The sequence below is a fragment of the Thermobia domestica genome, chromosome 9, assembly GCF_964235325.1.
Source record: "Thermobia domestica chromosome 9, izTheDome1.hap1.1, whole genome shotgun sequence".
Classification (NCBI taxonomy): Eukaryota; Metazoa; Arthropoda; class Insecta; order Zygentoma; family Lepismatidae; genus Thermobia; species Thermobia domestica.
This window is the reverse complement of record NC_137462.1, coordinates 95,187,474-95,207,239: the sequence shown is the minus strand read 5'-3', so window position 1 is coordinate 95,207,239 and position 19,766 is coordinate 95,187,474. Positions and strand designations below refer to the sequence as shown.

The 19,766-nt window shown below is 33.8% G+C and overlaps 1 protein-coding gene across 1 annotated transcript in view; it reads left to right on the top strand.

Moving 5' to 3' along the window:
- The window catches only part of LOC145694046 (zonadhesin-like), a 139,132-nt gene that overhangs the window by 41,102 nt on the left and 78,264 nt on the right, over positions 1-19,766 (top strand). The gene's annotated exons all lie outside the window — the stretch shown is intronic.

Sequence of the window (19,766 nt, the reverse complement as noted above, 5' to 3'; positions counted from 1 at the left end):
AACTATTTGATTGTAACTAACAGGATTGTTAACTATTAATGCATCCTAGATTAAATTAGTGCCTGGGAAGATTAATTTTATGGTAAATTTGGACTTTTGCGTCCCATTTAATACTGAAGTAATTTATGTATAACTAAGTGTAAGACTGAAGTCGCATGACCTCCCATTAGAAATTGAATTTAGGTTGCACGTGTTAAACGCCTTACTTAGTAACCAGAGACACAGTCCCAAATTTTAAAATGGTCCTCTTTGTAAACTTTTCCCTATTTTTGGTCATAACGGACTTGTCCAATGGTCCTAGAGTTTTGGCACAGACGTACAATTACAACAATGCTACGTTTATTTGAATAAAATATTTTTTTCTTCGTGGTACATGAAAGATATAAAATTCTGATCTGGTAAACATTCAAATTTGAAGATGTAGTACCGCAACTTAATGGACCGCAACAATTTTTGAAATAATATACCTTCGTTTGTTGCAAATATTTTCTTGGTGTTACAAAATACTGTAATACGAAAGTAGTATGAAATTTTAACTTATATAAAGTTGAATTTCAAAATATTGCAGTATAACTAAATGGATCCGTAAATTTTAAAATGGTATAATGGAAAACATATAACAAATAGTACAAAATTCAAATTTTAGAATGTCACACCCCAACTCAATAGCGCATTCAATTTTTAAAATGATCCTTCCTTGTTTATTTAAATAGTACAAATTATCTTGCTGGTACCAAAGGTACAAAGTTTTGGGTTAGTTAATATTTAAATTTAAAAGTGACGTACTACAATTGCCAAAGTGGGTAAGTCTCTAAAACGATTCTCCTTCGTTTATTAAATAGTACAATTTTTGTAAGTACAAAAATAGTAAAAAAAACCTGAACTAGTTAATTAGTGTGAAGTAACTGTGTATTGGATATGAAGTGACAATGAAATAATTGTATAAACTCTAATTTAATTCACTAAATTCGATTATTTATTAAATTACACTATTAACGATATAATTATGAACTCTTGAAAACTCATTGGAAGAAAACTTTGATCAGGATTGTACTTTCTCAGACACCTGTTGTAAACACATTTTTGCTAATAAACTCGACTAGCTTCCTCATTACCTTTCCGCATACCTTCAAGCATAGCCTGATACTTCCCGATTCTTTGGACGCGTAACGCATCATTCTTCAGCCAAACAAAACCACGAGGAACACAACAACAAGGGGTATTCAACACACGATTAGGATAGGTGCAGGATCGACGAGAGAAGCAGAACGCACCGTTGGAATAGCCACCTCCATAGTCAAGAGTACCATTCTGTTGGTTTATCACCGCAGACTCATCAAGATTCAGCAGACTAGTAGAATGAAGGTGTAGGAGGACATCATTGTAAAGCCGCATTATCGACGCCCTTTCCAGATCAACAGGATAGAGATCCATATGTTGACTGTCTCCAGCTTATCCAGGCTCCTCCAGGAAAAACATTCATCATTCCAGATGACTAGGACGACGCCAGCCTCGTTGGAATTATCAGGCTAGTGCTCATTCCTATTTGTTAGTTACATCCTTTCTCTTTCTCAGCTGTTTCCCAAAACTAGTTATTTTTCAAAATTAGAAACATTTGAATTTTATTTAAATTCAATCATAATTTAGTTGTTAAGTACCGTGTTGTACATCAGTTCCATCCCCAATTGTTACATTATTCTATGAGTATTTTAGAGATTATTCTGAGTCACAACTGATGCCACAGCACCAGCACATGGATAGAGATGCTATGAGGCTTACGCCTTTGTTACGATCCCAAACTTTCAAATATTTTCATTAGTCCACCGGAGCATGGTGGTAGATGCTTTAAGATCACAAATTTTCGAATATTTCCATTAGCCCACCGGAGCATTTTGAGTAATAAGTACAGTGTAATTTATAGTTTTTTTCTGAGAGAAATTGAGTAGAGTTATTTTCTAGCCCACCCGCCCAAATTAAAAATTGGTCTCCAAATTTTAAAATGACCCTTATTTATTTATTTGAATACTACGGTTTTGGTTAATACAACAATGCACAAAATAGTAAAACGTTCTAATTCCTTAAAAATTTAAATTCGAAAATATTACATTACAACCAAATGGGCCTATATCAAAGGAACTTCCAATTAGTTAACGTTAGGGGATGTATGTCACATTGACTTCATGGGCACCACTTTTTCACGTCCTTTTAGAAAATGGCCTGTTATGTGGATTACGTAGATAGGGAATGCCATCGTTTTTCAAAGTATTCATACCAAAGATTACAGCAGAATCTCCATATGTGGTACCGTTTACGAGTAATACACAATTAAATATTTGACCTTTGACCACTAGGTATCGTTAACGAGTTATGCATCGTTAAATATTGCCATTTTGCCCCTGCCCTGTATGAAGCGTGTCCCAAAGAGGCTCTATAGAATGTATTTCGCTGGTGTGGAAATAAAGAGGCCAAAGTCTTTAATAATGGTTTTATAATTTCTCCTATGTTCAATACGAATTCAAAACAAATTTCACATTAATTTATTTGTAATTTCTGCTATGTTGCATAGGGGTCGTTAGAAGACTCATAGTCTTTCTTGTATAATTTCTGCTATAATAAATAGAGGTCGTTTAAAGAAAGGGAACTGCTATAGAAAATTCGAATTTCAAGAGATCACACCACAAATTTTAATATAACATTCCTTTGTTTATTTAAATGTTACAAAAATTTTATTATTGGTATAAAAAGGTAAAAATATAGCGCAAAATTTGAGGTAATTAAATGTCAAATTAAAATTGTGTACCATTAAAATTTACCCACTTTCGCTTATTGGAATGATAAATGTTTTAGGTTGGTACAAAATATACATAAATTTTTCAAAATTTAAATTTTAAAAAGCCACACTGCAAATAGCTAAATTTTTAAAATGATTTTCCTTCCTTTATTAAACAGTACATATTTTGTACATACCAAAATTCGAGCTAGTTATTTTTTCTAACAAAAAATTGTACCAAAAAGTGGTCTGCAAACTTTGAAATGGCTCTTCGTCTATTATCTGAACCTTACAAAGTTCAGTTAATTTTTCAAATAAAAAATCATACGGAAAACAGGTCTACAACTTTAAAATGGCTTTTCGTCTCTTATTTGAATTTTACAGAGTTCTAAACTAATTTAAGTTTTAAGATATTTCACTACTAGTAAATGGGATTACATTAAAGCAATTTTCAATTAGAGAACCTCAGAGGACATAAGTCGCATTATCTTCATTGCAACTTATTTTTCATAGCCTTTTATAAAATGCCCTATTATTTGAATTATTTCGTACACAGATCACCGTGTTTCAATGCCCTCGTACCAAATATAAAAGCATAACGTTTATATGTTGAACAGTTTACGAATTATATACAGTTACATATTTTATCTTTGACATCGAAGTACCGTTTACGAGTTATACGTGGTTAAATTTTTGACATTTGACCTCTGATAAAGCGTGTCCAAAAGAGGCTCAATAGAATGTATTTTGTAAGTATTGAAACAAAGAGACCAGAGTCTTCCACAATATTTGTAAAATTTCTTTTATGGCGATAAGAGCTGGAAAAACAGTTCCGCATTAATTTATATGTTAATAGATTCCCTTAGAACGGCCAGTCTTTCTTTTGTAATTTCTGTTATAATAAAAAAGTGAGCTCTTATGTTAAAAAAAGAACACAAACTCCGTTCGCGTGTCCCCAATCTACGATAATGTTTCCCTTTTCTTGTGTAATTTCTGTTATGTTAAATAGGGTTAGACAAAGTTGCCATACTTTTGAGATCACTGTTTCTTTCACATAAATTATTTGCTGTCTTTATACCGAAAACTTCAAACGTAATTTTAATATGTTGTATCATTTATGAGTCATGCAGAATTGAATTTTTGACATTTGACCTTTAGGTGGTATGTAGTAGTCAATGTCCCGTTGGTATATGTGAAAACCGAATTTTAATATGTTGTACCGATTACAAGTTATACATAATCAAATATTTGACTATAATCTTCGAAAACCATATAAACCGAGTTTCATGAAAGTCGGTTAACATTTTTTATAAAAGAGCATATACAACATAAACCGTAAGACTTAGTTAAAACCAAATATAATATTTGTGATCATTTTCTTAAACTCTTGTATACCGAGTCTCATGCAAATCATTTATAATTTTATAAAAGGCCGTATTCCACATCAAATATGAAATCTAATTAAAACTAATATAGTGTTCGTAATCAGCATGTTCGAAAGCTCTTATATACCGTGTTTCGTTCAAATGGGTTAAATTTCTATATAAAGGCTTATTCCACATGAGCTATAAGATCTAGGTGAAAACAAAGATGGTGTTCATGAGCACCATGTTCGGAAAGCTTTATATACCGAGTTTCATGCAAATCGATTATAATTTCTATAAAAGAGTGTATCCCACACAAATTAAGATAATGTTCGTAATCAGCATCTTCAAAAACAACTATATACCGTGTTTCATGTACATCTGTTAAAATTTTCATAAAAGGGCGTATCACACATAAGTTGTAAGACTTAGGTATAAACAAATATAATATTCGTAATCAGTATGTTCGAAAACCCCTATATACCAAGTTTCATTCAAACCGGTTATTTTTTTATAATAGAACATATCCCACATAAATCAATATATTCTTATTCAGTATGTTTCATGCAAGCCCTATGTAAAACAGGGGTTATGGAAAGAAACGAGATCTCATACCCATCATAACCTTTGTGCTATGTTAAACAGGGGTTGAAAAATGGTGTTGTAAAACGAGAATAAGGTACGGTAAATAGGGGTAGAGAAAGGGTGTCATAGTCTTATGTATTTTAATCTCTGCTATGTTAAACAGAGGTTAGAAAAATATATTGTAGCCTAGACTCTGTGTTAGAAAGCAGTGCTTGTAGCCTTTGTTAAATAGGGGTTGAAAATATGCTAGTACTCTTTTACTTTTAATTACGGGACTGAAAAAATGTGTTTCTACGTGTAATAGGTTGAAAATGTAGTCATAACCTTACACAGGGGTTGAAATACGTGTTCGTGGTCTGCTGCTTTACCGTAGCCTAGATTATGTGGAATTTCTGCTAGTCATAGTCTTTTGTGTGTATGCTCTAATATATTATATAGGGAATAGTAAAAAAGAACGGGGTTTTCCCTTACCTAGACAATACTTCTTATGGAGTTGAAAATATGCCTGGTTGGAATATGTGTTTCTAATTTCTCCTATGTTTAATATGGGTTGCAAAAAGTAGTCGTAACTAGATTTGGCACAATAAACTCCTTGCTATGTTAAATAGGGGGATTGAAAATATGGCGTAGACCAGACTGTGTGTAATTTCTGCTATGTTAAATAGGAGTTGGAATACACGTATGTACTTAGTCTTTTGCTATGTTAAATAGGAGTTCATGTATTCTTTGCTATGTTAAATAGGGATTAAAAGCAATGATTGTAGTCTTTCTTGTGGACTATATACCGTAGCCCTGTGCAGTATTTGTTCCTAGTACGCTACTGTGTTTAGCCTAAACTCTATGGAATTTCAGCTGTATTTAATAGGGTTCTGGAAATGTGCTCGGCAATCTCTGCTATCTTGCATTAGGGGTTGCAATATGTGTATTTCTACTATGTTAAATAGGAGTTGGAAAATGGTTCACACTCTTTTATCAGAATATAAAGAGGGGTCGTAAAAGAGAAAGAATTCTATGGGGAACGAACTCAATACCCATACCTAGACATTATTCGTGGTTCCACTATTCATGCAGGATTGAGGAATTAATTATATGTTATGACCCGTGTACGCGAGAATGGCGTGTACAACAGGGCCAAGTGTCACCATCGTACCCACGTTCTTTTTTTTATTATGTCAGTAATTCAAAATATAGCAATATTTAATTACTTATTTGGACACGTATTTGCTTGTAAAAGTTTGTTTCATTAGTGCGAATATTTGTGTAAAAAAAACTAGTATTTACTTTATATTATTATACAATCATATAAATTTTGGATGCTACAAGTTCCAAATTGGTGTCACCAAATTATATATATATATATAAATATCCCCGTGTTCAGTTATGTATTCTCGATTCTACATAATACTATATTGTACACTCATATATCATAGAAATGTGACAACTTTAAGAACAGAAGATAAAATTCAACCAGCGCAAACATATTAAACCTTATCACTACAACCTTAATGTGAAATCAGCGGCTTGTGAGAGAAGAGGTAATGGCCACTTCCGCTGGAATTGGATTATTAGATGGGTGAGGATAATCTTTCCCCTCGTGGTACTGTTACTCCTGCAGGCCATCACAGCTCCTTTGATTGCTAAGTGGTTGCTAAACTACCAGAAAAAATAAACGTTTTTCTATTTTTTAAAATTTTCTATGTATATTTGATAAATACCTTTCTTTGATGAATTAACCCTTATCCGGGCAAGACATTTTTGTAACGTAAATGGGCAACCGGCGCTTGTGAGGCCCAGTATATATTTTAAGTGCAGAACACTCAAAATTCAATGTCTGTTGCCGCATACTGTTCCGACTAAAGGTTACAATAGTCACGTGTTCAATATATAATTATGTGACAATTTGATCTAATATTTGACAGGAATTTCACTAAAGTTATACGGGGCCTCCTAGGCCCCGGTTGCCCGGTAACGTCAGGAAAATATTTTCAAATTAAAATAAAAAGCTTTACCAACTCGATATGTTCATGACTTTAACTTCGACGAAAGATAGAAGAATTCAGTATTTTATGTCTTCGAAATATGTATGGTTATTGAGAAATTTTAGAAAAATGAAGCTACTGGGCCTGGGAGGCCCCGGTTGCCCGGATAAGGGTTAAACTTGGCACAGCCGTGCTTTAAGACTAATGATAATGAAATGTTGGGTTAATGAAATGTTCCGTTAATGCTGATGTGCACGATGCTGAAGAATATATAGTGCACAAGTTGTCACTTCATGGGCTCTTCTAGTACGTGTAGTGTGTGCTGCGTTCAAAAAACCAGTCACATATTCTAGGTGATGCAATGCCTGTTTTAACTAGTGGCCCAACCCAGCCACTACCTCTAAGCATATCACCCACCTATTATCTTTAAAACGATCATCTCATTGTGTAAACCACCCACCTTGACTACAATATTTTATTCACCATACACAGCTGGCCACTTTCATTGAATTTGCTTTGTCAAAGTGTACAAGGGTTGACCAAAAGTGATCACTTGCGTGTGGCTTGTATTCATATGTTTGGAAGCTTTGTTCACTACATCCATGGACTGCTTAATCATTTTGACTCTGTGTGCATTTTCAAGAAAAAATGGGAAGTAAAGTTGAAGGGCATATTACACTTCCCTCTTCTGGACTTCGTTGAGCGGCTTGGTATGCAGCACTAGATACATTTTATAATGTATCGATATTATACTTGATGCCCTCTTGTGTATTTTCTACCCAATTTTATTCCGCTTTTTCGTATTCTGTAGTCTTGTTTGTTCATAGATGTTACATTAGAAGCTAGAACTGGTAATCCCTTAGTACTCTAATTGAAAATGAAATGAAATGAAATCTTTGAGTTTTACGTCCCACGCTTCTGCCGGTTAGGCTAAAGGAGACGGTGATGATGAGTAATGAATGAAATGGTGGAATGAAGAAAGTGGGAGGAAACGGGAGAACCCCGAGAAAACCCACGCACACGGTGTTTGTCAGTACTCTAATTGACTGGTGGCAAGTCCGTGTAATGCTTTAGTAGAGATCCAATCGTCTTTGAGGATGTTTGGTTTACTCCTCCCATTGCAAACAATATTACGATCAACTCCACCACCGCTGACATTGGGGTTTTGGAACAGTAAGATGTACTATGAAAAAAACTCTTTCGAAGTTATTGAACTGATAAGGGACATCACCCAAATGTTCGGATCCGATTTCAATGATTTGTTTTTGCTGATAGCATGTACGCGTTATTTGTAATGACAGAAAGTTTTGCCATCGTGCATGTTTTCTATTTTTCTATATTTTGTATGAGTTGTCATGTGTATTAGAGATTACTGCAGCAGTCCCTTTTCAAGCGGAGTGTTAATGATAGAAAGTGAAGAACAACCATGTGGATACATATATTAGGCGTCGGAGAAGTCACATGGTAGGTGTGACCTTGACAGCAGCCATTTTGAAATCCGCCATTTTGAATTAAGGTCAAGATTTTAAAATGAAAATTGGGCAATAGGATACATAATTCCAGGGAAGAATTTAAGCAGGAAAACAATGGTGAACTTAGTTTTAAGATACGCACATTTGGGGAAAAGTTACAGGCATATTATCTTTTTTATGCTTAATGTGTGCGTAAGTCCTTTATCCCCGCTTCTAACTCGCGTGTTTATCATAATAAGTGGATAGAAGCTTCAGTAATACAGTTAGGCCAAGAAGGAAGTGGTACGGTAAGGATAACCTTGACGGCAGCCATCTTCAAATTCGCCATTTTGAATTACAGTGAAGTTGTGAAAAATGAAAATCATTGCATGTGACAGCTCATTTTAATAGCAAATTTTCCCAAAAAGCCAATGGTATGCTCATGTTTATTTTCTATCTCAACTTTTTAGCTAGTCAGACAGAAATGTCATTCGTTTCCTAGTGATTGTTGTCGACGGTGCTTATTTGTAAGATTTATAAACAGTTTTAATCGGGAACTCTATCAAGTTACACCTCTTTATAAACAAGTTACCTGTTCTGATATTATGGTCATGATATAATAATACATGATACAGACACACACTTTTTTTCATTAACACTCCGTTCGCAAAGTGACTTCTGCAGTAATGCAGTGTATGTCTGCAGAACACATGACAACTCTTCAAATTATAACAAAATAAAGAGCATGCAGCCTAGCAAAACTTTCTGTCGTCATAAATAATGCGTACATGCCCTATATCGAAAAAAAAAAAGATCATTGAAAACGGAGCCGGATATTTGGATGATGTCCCTTGTGAAGTTGTCTACATTGTCTACTTCTGCGGTTGTAAATATATTTCATGTAATTTTCGAGTAATTCTTTATGATACTGCTGGCAGACATTATCACCCATTTCTGCAGAAAAACAAAGAACTCTGTCATAAAATATGCTCACTCCCAGTTGAGAAAGTCTCTCAACAATTTCCCTCTCACGTGCTTTAGAACATGTATCATTAGACTAATGTAAATAGGAACTAGTCTCTTGCACTCTGCTTTGTTAAACATGTGGTGTATTGTTTGATTTTGTATGATTAATTCAGTTAAACTTTAGAAGCTGTGCTCTGGTTAGAGCTGCTGAAGACGTACAATCCTTTTTTTTGTGAATATCAGGGCCCTCCAGAATCATGCTGGCTAATTGGGGCAATAATTGGGAATTATGTTCATTAAATATTTGTACTCGAACGATTTGTGCTGCATACGCTACTTGAAGAGTATCACTTTCGATGTCTAACTCACATACTTTGCCAAAGCTGTGCCAAAGTCTTTGCCAAATGCCAGGAAGATGTCTCTTCCCTTCTTTTGTGGGCGCATGTCTAGAAACTGAATAGAAAGGTCTTCCTTAATCTTGTTGTGTTAACTTTTGGATCTCTCATTACCTCCAAATCCTTCTAACTTAGAACTGTAAAGATGAACAAGGTCTGCTTGTTTGAAAATAGGTGGAGTGGTTTTATCTAATGAGGTTTCCTGCAAAAACTTTTCCTGATAATATTCTATGATTTTCTGAACCTACAATATCCTGCATTATAAATTTTCTTGAGGGATTATGGAGAGATAACAAACATCTTGTATGATACTTTGCCTCAAGGGCCATCATCTCCTGAGCTAGTTCTAGGAAGCAGTTTTGTATTTTCTAACAGAAGTGCATAAGTCCGTACCCGGTTATCAATTTGAAAAGTATTGACTTCGTGTATCCTTTCTTTGTCACCTTTCTATTCACAAAAGAAACACAGTGTTACTCTTGTAAGTTGATAACATTCATTCAACCTTGTTCGCTTCATCGGCGAAACTGCCTTCAATTTAATCACTCTTTAGCGAATTTTCCTGTGCGTTACTAACTTGGTATTGTTGTAACTTCAGTTTGCACGATTGATGGTATTTTGCGTTATTGGCTGCTGTAGCTGCTTCAACACCTTGTACTTCACCTAGTGTTAATAGTATCTAACTTGACAGTTCTGTAAGCTCTTGGAAATTGCGTATATTGTCTGCCAATGATGCATAAGCACATATGTATCTGTTTTATTTCGGAATTTCTTTGGACAGGTTGATGCTTCCTTGGAATTTACTTGAAATATCACATACAAATTCCAATTTATTTGCGTTTCATTCTGGGCTGACGCTGATGGTGTTGTATGTAGAGTATCAATGAGATTGTAACTTTCTGATGTCATCATCAATACGATTTACTGTTTCACTAATTTAAGATGTTATATTTTTGTAATTACACCAGTGGACCTGAAACAAAATAAATAAATAAATAAAAGTGAATTGAAATATGGTGTTACCTAATGTTATATCTATAAATCCTAAATAATGGCCGCCATTATGGGTTTAAGGTCCTTCTCTAAATCTAAATTGTTTAATATGGTAAATTAATTTAAAACTTCTTTTAACATCAGAAGAGGGATTTGAGAACTGAAAATCAGTAAAATACGATTATAAATAAATAATTTTGAAATTATGGTGGCCATCTTGGATTTCCGTGCTATTACACAAATTTGAGAGTGGCCCAATATCTTCAAATAACCTTGAATATATTCGCTTTCATTATGCCAAATGACCAGCTTTTATCAAAAACTGAACGGTTCTTCAGCAATGCCGCCCCACTAAGGAGAAATGTTTAATCAGAATAAACGCTGTGCCAAACACCATAACTTCTGTGTGTTGAGGGTTTTAGGAGGCAGTCGTGTTTTGTCTGAGCCAGTTCGGTTTCAGATGTTACCTCGGGAAAAATAAACAAAAATATCAGTGACGTACCCTAAAATAAGACTAGAACAACTCAACGTTGCTGAGGCTACACTTTATAGAACTCTTATTTACTAATATATACATACCTCCAAAAGTGCATTGCCACCTCCAATTAGCCTTTTCCTGCATTAGTAGGTAACCCAAAACAAAGTTGTTGGGGTCATTGAGCATTAGAAAGGCGTCGGACCAAACCTCAATTTTGTAACCAATATATCAGTGTGGCAAACTGCAAATAAGGAAATAAAACAAATTGTAAGAATTACTATTTTATAATCGTGAAGGCAATGGATGACATAAGTTACAAAATGATTTTACTTAATACTCGCCCAACAGAGATCGGGTCATTTTTGTCCCATAATTGTTTTTCTTTATCTTTTTATCCTATTTCTTCTTCCTTTTTCCGGTCATCAGTCTAGGTATGCTTCTTTTAACATACGTACCACGCAGTTAACCTAGCATTTTTTTATTTGTCAATCACAAATAAACAATTCTCTTTCTTGGTCTCGAATGAACCAGTCTTCGCTGTTTACGTGAGGGATATTTTATTTGTTTTGTCTACCTCACACCGTCCAATTTGTTGCCATTTTTCACACTCTTCGTGATCATTTCTACTCTGCTCATTCCCTTCACATGCTCCAAAATGTCAGCAGTGTTGCCAGGTGGCAAAAATTCCCACAAACGAAAAATTCATATCAGTGGCGGGAATGCAGGATATTTTCTTCCAAATATCGGGGATATGAGATAATTTTCTTCAAAATATGTACCAACGGAAACGCATGATAATATGTATAGCTATCTGGGTGTGTTCGTATGCGTTATATATTTGCGGGAAACATTGAATCATATTTGAAAATTTCATCTCTATGGACGGGAAATTTCTCTTCACGAACTGGTAACACTGCCAGACATTTTTGTCCAATTTCAGACGAAGACGACGACGCTCTAACTGCAGACGAAGAATGTAAATGAACTGTGCGCTTATGTTTTCTATGCGGTAGTAATATCCGAGCAAAAGTTTTGAAAACTTCGAATGAGATATTTCGTGAACTGATTAGACAGCAAGAAGAAAGTGCTGGAGCGATCTTGGTCTTGCTGCCCCTCACCAACTTTTTCCATCTAGATCTGCCAATGAAAACCAATAACTCCATCACTAATATCAAGCTTTAAATTAATTGAAAATCTAGTAATAATACTATGTTTTCCTTAAGATACAATAAAAATATTGATCCGTCAAAAATAACCCTATATTCGTCGGATGCGTTATTTCTAGTATCTTCGCTGCGCAAGAGCACTTCAAACGAGATGAGTGATAAACAACAGATATCAAAGGAAAGAATTTCTCTGCTTTTTGAAAAAAAATCTCGTACAAAAAGAAAAATATAATCTATAAGTTTAATATAAAAGCCGAACAGCACAAAAAGAAACATCCACATGAAAGGGAAAGAGAGACAAAAACAGAAAATGAGACATCACTGGCGTACCAGACTTCCAGACTTCCAATGCAAGGTAAAGCTGTAGGAACCATAGTTGTAAACAAAATTCTTATAAAAATAATAATAATAATAATAATAATAATAATAATAATAATAATAATAATAATAATAATAATAATAATAGGATATTATTATTATTATTATTATTATTATTATTATTATTATTATTATTATTATTATTATTATTATTATTATTATTATTATTATTATTAAAACCTAGCTCCCTTTTCAAAATCTCTGCCTAGGATCATGTCTGCATATTGCGGTCATATGTGCACATTTTGTCAATTAGCGGTTCCAAAGGCCAAAAGGGATAGAAATCTACAAGTTTGAGGAATAAAAAAAAAACTTTCTTATGATAAATTCTAGTTCAAAATTCGAAGCAGTTCCTTTAGACAGGTGCGTTTTTGTTTCTTGTTTCCGGGAAGAGAAAAGATCTGCCGGCTAAGAAATTATACTATATAAATTTGCAAAATTGCAAGTTCATTTATTTACACTGTAATTTGTGGTAATAAACAAATTGTAATTAGAAAACATTTTTGTAAAAGCAAGTTTTATTTATTTATCCATAACAGGAACCCCGTATACCTCGCCCCCAACCCAATATCAATATCGAAAATGCAGGATGATATATCATTGTCGATATATTTGCGATATCGAATGTTAATATATGACAATGCCGATATCAAAGATATCGATATATCCACATATCGCACATGACTAGATCCACGAAATGATGCTTCGGTGACTCAACATTCAAAATATAAATATGTTCTTCCATTTCTGTATCCAAGGTTGAAGGGGAAGGTGTGAACCTGAATTAAAATTTTAAGGCAAAAAGTTCTTAGAATGAAAGTGGTTATACTTCGCCTTAACAGAAAACTATTAATAGAAAACTGTAATTCACCTTTTACTTCTGATTCTGAACGTAATCACCAATCAGCGACAGCGCACACACTTTACCTAGTATTGCAACATACTCTATAATTTTTCACAAATAATCCAGAAGATGAATTTCCAGCATTATTAAAGTGGAATGAAATGAAATCTGTGAGTTTTACGTCCCACGATTATGCCGGTTAGGTTGAAGGAGACCGTGATGATGAGAAATGAATGAAATGCTGGAATGAAGAAACTGGAAGGAAACGGGAGCATCCCGAGGAAATCCACGCATCTTGTGTTTGTCCACCACAAAGTTCACTTCGCGCGATCTGGGATCGAACCTAGGAGCCCAGGCACCAGAGGTGACCTCTCTACCACTGAGCCATCGTGATTAAAGTGAAATGTTCTACGAAATACTCATAATTTATTGTCCATATTTCTATCAGTATTTGGCCACGGACTGAGAGCTACAAGACTAATAGAACTAGTAATTAAATATTTCATTCATTTTTTCTCAGACTAAAATACTTCTGCATATTGCTAACAAGGAACGGACATGAACGTATCCGGACATTCGAATCAATCCTAGTTCATTCGATAAACATAACAAAGATATTCACATATATAAAACATTAGATGCCATGGACAACGGATATATTCCCTGGGACCCATTACCACTGTTAGTATAAAAAAAATCGTATAGTGGCAGTGAACTAGCTATACCATCAACACCGTTTATTGGAAATTCATGATTTATATAGTTTATTCTTTTCAGCATGAAACAGTCTTTCTAAAGGTGATATGTGTTGGGGCTCGTAACGTACTTGGACAGGGAAAGTTGGGAGAATGTAAAGAAAATTCCCTCCAGAAAGACATCGCATCAATTTTGGACTCCTCTGGAATGGATGCAGATAAAAGCACACAATCCAAATTTATCTCTTACAATAGTATAGGAAATAAGAAATGACTATACTGAGTTTTGTATTGATGGTCTGAATAGAAGTAAGGGGAAAGTGTGTATTGGTATAGAAGCATACCCATATCCAAGGGGGTCTAGGGGAGCCGACCGCCCCTTAATTTTCACGGTAGGCTTGCAAATAAACTATAATATGGTGATGAATTATAATGTGGTTGCATCTGGAACCCTAAGTTCTACAGGCCGCCCTACATTTTCATGCTGGCTACCGACCTGTATAGAAACTATCTTTGTTACGTTTATCGAGTGAACTAGGTTTGATATGGATGACCGGATGACAGTTTCATGTCCGTTAGTTGTAAGATTGTCATTTCTTTTAAATATGAGTCTCCATCACCGTGCGAGTTCTGGCTGGTATTTTGCTTTTTAGGGATGAGCAGAGACAAGTTAGAGCGAGTTTTGTTTGAAACTTGACTCGATTCGAAAAAATTTCTAAATGTGAAGTCGAACCTATTCAAAGCGAAGAAAATTCTGGGTGTAGTTTTAAGTATTCTGGAAAGAACACATGAGGATGTGAGACACAAGAATACAAAGGATCATACTGGATTTTAATGTCCACTGCACTGCAATTAGACCAATAATAATGATAAAAATAATAACAATAACAACAATACTACTACTACTAATACTACTACTACTACTACTACTACTACTACTACTACTACTACTACTACTACTACTACTACTACTACTAATAATAATAATAATAATAATAATAATAAGAAGAAGAAGAAGAAGAAGAAGAAGAAGAAGAAGAACAACAACAACAACAAGAAACTTGAAAAGATTTTTCCCGTCTTTCAGTTTTTTCTTCGTTACTCCCTCTTTCATATATCATCCTATCTTTCTTCTTTTCTACTATAACACCGCGTATGAACACGGAATATTGGCTGTCTCTGCGAATACTAAAAGTAAAGTATTTGCTCAGTGGTTGACTACTGACCTCGGTGGTTGAGAAGTCTATGAGGCAAAGATGTCATTCGGTCGTTCCCGATTTGAGTTCTGAAGAAGCAGGTATTCCGGCTTATAACAAAAATGGTGTAAAATTATCGTGTGTAACACGTTCAAACTGTTCATTTTTAATATGTAAGTGTATAGGTAATGCATCATGAATAGAGTCGACTAAAAGTGTTTTGTAACGAGGAACTAACAACATGAACTGTGAAATCTCCTTTCACAAACTGACGAGATTTGAGAGTCGACAAACCTTACTCTTTCGGATACCGATTACCTCGAAAAACTGGTAGAATGAATCAGCCCAGAATAGGGGGCTTATATATATATATATATATATATATATATATATATATATATATATATATATATATGTATGTATATATAAATAACAATCTGAGCAAAATGCAGAAGTCTTTTAACCTGAGAGTGAAAAGGAATGAGCTCTCTAATTTCTAGTTCTGTTAGTTTTGTAACTCTCAGTCTGTGGTAAAAGTATTGATAGAACTAATAATAATGAATTATGATTATTTTGTAGAACATTCCACTTTAATTAATTAATCACAGGAATTTCATCTTCCGGTTTGCCTGTTTGTGGAAAATTGTAGAGTATGTTGCTATGTTATGTAATGTATATGTACTGTCAGTGATTTGTGATGAGAATCAGAAACAGAAATAAAAGATTAATAATATAGTAATAGTTTTCTATTAAAGGCGAAGTATATTTTTTATTTTAACAATTTTTTGAGCTTAACGATTCTATTTGCGTTCACACCCCTACCTTGGATACAGAAATGGAGAACATATATAGAATTAGATTGTTAATTCCAGTGTATTTCAAGCATCACTTCTCGGAGTTGGGCCTGTGCAATATGTTGATATATCGCTATCGTCGATATCGATATTGATAAACATCTACATTTGATATCGCAAATATATGGATATGGATATATCATCCTAAATTTTCAATATCGATATTTCAGGGGGCGAGGTATAGGGGGTCCCTAAACTTGCGACGGGTGAAGAAATACAACTTACTTTTTTTCAATAATGTCTTCTAGCGATAATTTCTTTATTACCACAAATTGTAATGTAAACAAATCCACTTGCATATTTGAAATATTATATAGTGTAATTTCTGAGCCGCCTGAACTTTTCTATTCCCGAAGAAAAAGTGCAAAATCGCACCTGTCAAAAGCAAGTGCTTCGAACTTTGAAATAGAATTTCTCATAAGTTTTATTTATTCCCTTCAGAATTTCTCATAAGATTTTTTTATTCCTTTCTCTCGGAAATGTCCATCCCTTTTGGCGTTTGGGAACGCTCATTGACAAGAAGTGCACACATGAACACTATATACAGACATGCTGTTAGCTAGAGTCAGAGATTTTGAAAAGAAAACGAGTTTTTAATAATAATAATAATAATAATAATAATAATAATAATAATAATAATAATAATAATAATAATAATAATAATAATAATAATAATAATAATTCGTGTCTTTATCTTGTATGGGAGGACCGCAAGTTTAATACGCCACAGGTGTCCGTTATTCTATGATTGTCTCTTTTTCCGTTTCGTGTGGATGTTAGTTTTTGCTATTATATTAAACCATTACATTATGTAACTTTTTCTTCTTTTAAGAGATTATTTCTTTTTCCTTTTTTTTTTCGAAAAAGCACTGAATGCTTTCCTGTGATATCTGAGTTTTGACATTCATCTTTTTTGAACTCCTTAATTAAGATCATTTTGTAACTTATGTCACCCACTGGCCTCACGATTATAAAATCGTAATTCTTAATGTTTTATTTTATTCTCTTATTTTCAGTTCGCCACACTGATATATTTGTAACAAAATTAAGGTATTGTCCAACGCTTTTCTACTTCTCAACCATCCCAACGACTTTGTGTTTTGGGTTGTCTCTTATGGCAGGAAAGGGGGAATTGCAGGTGGTAATGCACTTCTGAAATTGTCCGTAATTTTTTTCATCCTAGACTAAATCAACAAAACAAGAAATTTCTTCACATGAAAAGTGAAATACAATCATATATAATTGAAAGTATATATTTTTAACTTCCTACGATTAGTGGTGCTAACCAAAACCAAAACCAACGTGAGGGCATACATCTAATATGTGCTATAAATACAACTTACCATTAAATTATGACGGAGGTGCTTCTGTATTACCATTTGGAAAGGAACTTCTTTCCGGAAAGCATTAAATTACTCACTTCTATTACAGGTCCTAAGTTGTGTAAAATATACTTCAGTTTAACTCTGGATAATAACAGAAGTGAAGCGCAATTCATTTTCGAAATATTTTGTTGTTCAATACCATAAATACACTTCATCGATTCTCGCACCTTCATCTAAACTTCGAAAACAAACATGTTTATTAGCATGCGTGTATTCGTTTTTTCACATCATCTTCCATTAGTGAATTATGGTACTGTTATGCTTTAATACAATCATTGGACAGTTTAATTTATAATTGTGTTTCTAATCTATCTTAACTTTGTGAATTATGTTTCCTGTGAGTTGGATGAAGATTCTTAGTGCGGTTTCTAGTTAAGAAGATGACAATGGTGAAGTGTAGTTGAGCCAGCGCAGAATTAAATGTATAGGATTCAGAGGATGAAGTAAATATTCGTTCAGGCAATATCGTACAAAGGTAGATACTCTCATACTTGGTCAATCAAGACGCATAAGAATAGATATTAGTGTTATGCACCTCGTGTAAAAAGAACGGGAATGTATACAGTTACAATTATCTGTAATCCGATGATACCATCTGACAATGTATTTTATATGCTTCCAAGTAAGGTTTGTTCTAAAAGCATAAAACTGATAATGAAATATGCCAGCACTTATTGAAGGGAAATACTTCGTTATAACACAGAGGGAGGAAAACAATTGTTTTTTCATGAGCATTTCAATACCAGCAGTTAACTTGTCCGAAACTGAAATGCTTGCAGTAGTCATTCGATCCCGAAGAACATGGCGTACAAAACACAAAATGTAAAGAAGAAAGATATGTATTAGACACGTCTATTTGTAGTGTTTTCTCTTCAACACGCAAGGTGAGGTACAATATCGTCCGGAAGAAATTTCGGTGTTAATAATAGCAAAAAGTTAAGTTTAAGGAAATAGGTTATTTTTATAATTAAACATGGATCTCATTTTTGTGGAAAGGGGATGCCGGACATTGCACACATTACCTAATTTTACAATATTGTTCCCTGGTAGTTTGAATCTATTATACCCTAGTTCTCACTTCGCCACTAATCACAGTCTAATTGTTCAACATTAAGCAATAAAAGTCTTGCAAATGTGGCAGTATATCCTGAAATGGTAGTGGATAAAAGTTGGTCCAAAACTAATTGTTTTTAAATCGTTATTTTATGCTATATTGAAGAAAATGATTGAAAATGTGTTGTAGAATCTTCCCTTCTGTTCAAACAAACAAAAAATGTGAAATAGGTAAAAAACGAGTCGTGTTCGAAAAATCAACAGTTACAGCATGTGTAATATTTCTTTTCCTTTTCTTTCTTTCCCTTTCCCTTTTTTCACCTCTCTTTTAATTTTGCATAAGGATGCACCTCGTGTAAAAAGAACGGGAATGTATAGACAGAGTAACGAGACGGGACGGGAATGTAACAGGAATGTATACATTCATTTTACAAGTGGGATAAGCGTCAATGTAAAGGGTGTGCGAATCTTCGATAGTATGACTAAATCAAGATTGCAGTCATTGTGGTACCTAACAATGTATATTTGTCATACAGTGACCATAAAACACTTACTGAAGAATAACATTTATCGTCTGTACAAAACTGACAACAAATATTATACGATTTAACGCTTTAAATTTTTTCCTTTCTTCAAATTACTTCGAAACTGCATGTGCTTATTTATCCTCAAGCATGTAACCGTTTTAGATGATTTGAGAGATCTACTGATATATGTTCTGTCTTTTGATAATTTTATAGCTTCATAAAAATTAAAGTTAAAGTGATAATAATAATTCAGGTATATATCTGCATAATTGTATTGTAAATCACCATTTGGTTTCTACATAATGAAATGTTTTCTTCGTCTGTATTTTTGTTATCTCTGGTCTTTTATGATAATTTGATCGTAAATAGATATATTTGTTATTGTACATAATTAGTGTATAGCTGTAAAGAAACTTACTTTGCTCGCTTGTTCCAAAAATTCTATGTAAACCTACCTATGAAAACAGAACCTTAACATGTATTGTGCTTTTGAATCTGAATAACTAATATCTATCTCATTGTTCAATATTATACGCTAATGAGTATTTTTCCATTATACGCTAATGATAATATTGTAGAAATGCTTATTTTCAAACGGAAGTATTCTAGAACTACACAGTTTCCCTTGTCATATATGAAGGTTAAATACAATTTTAAAATATTTTGTTTAATAAATATATATTACACAAT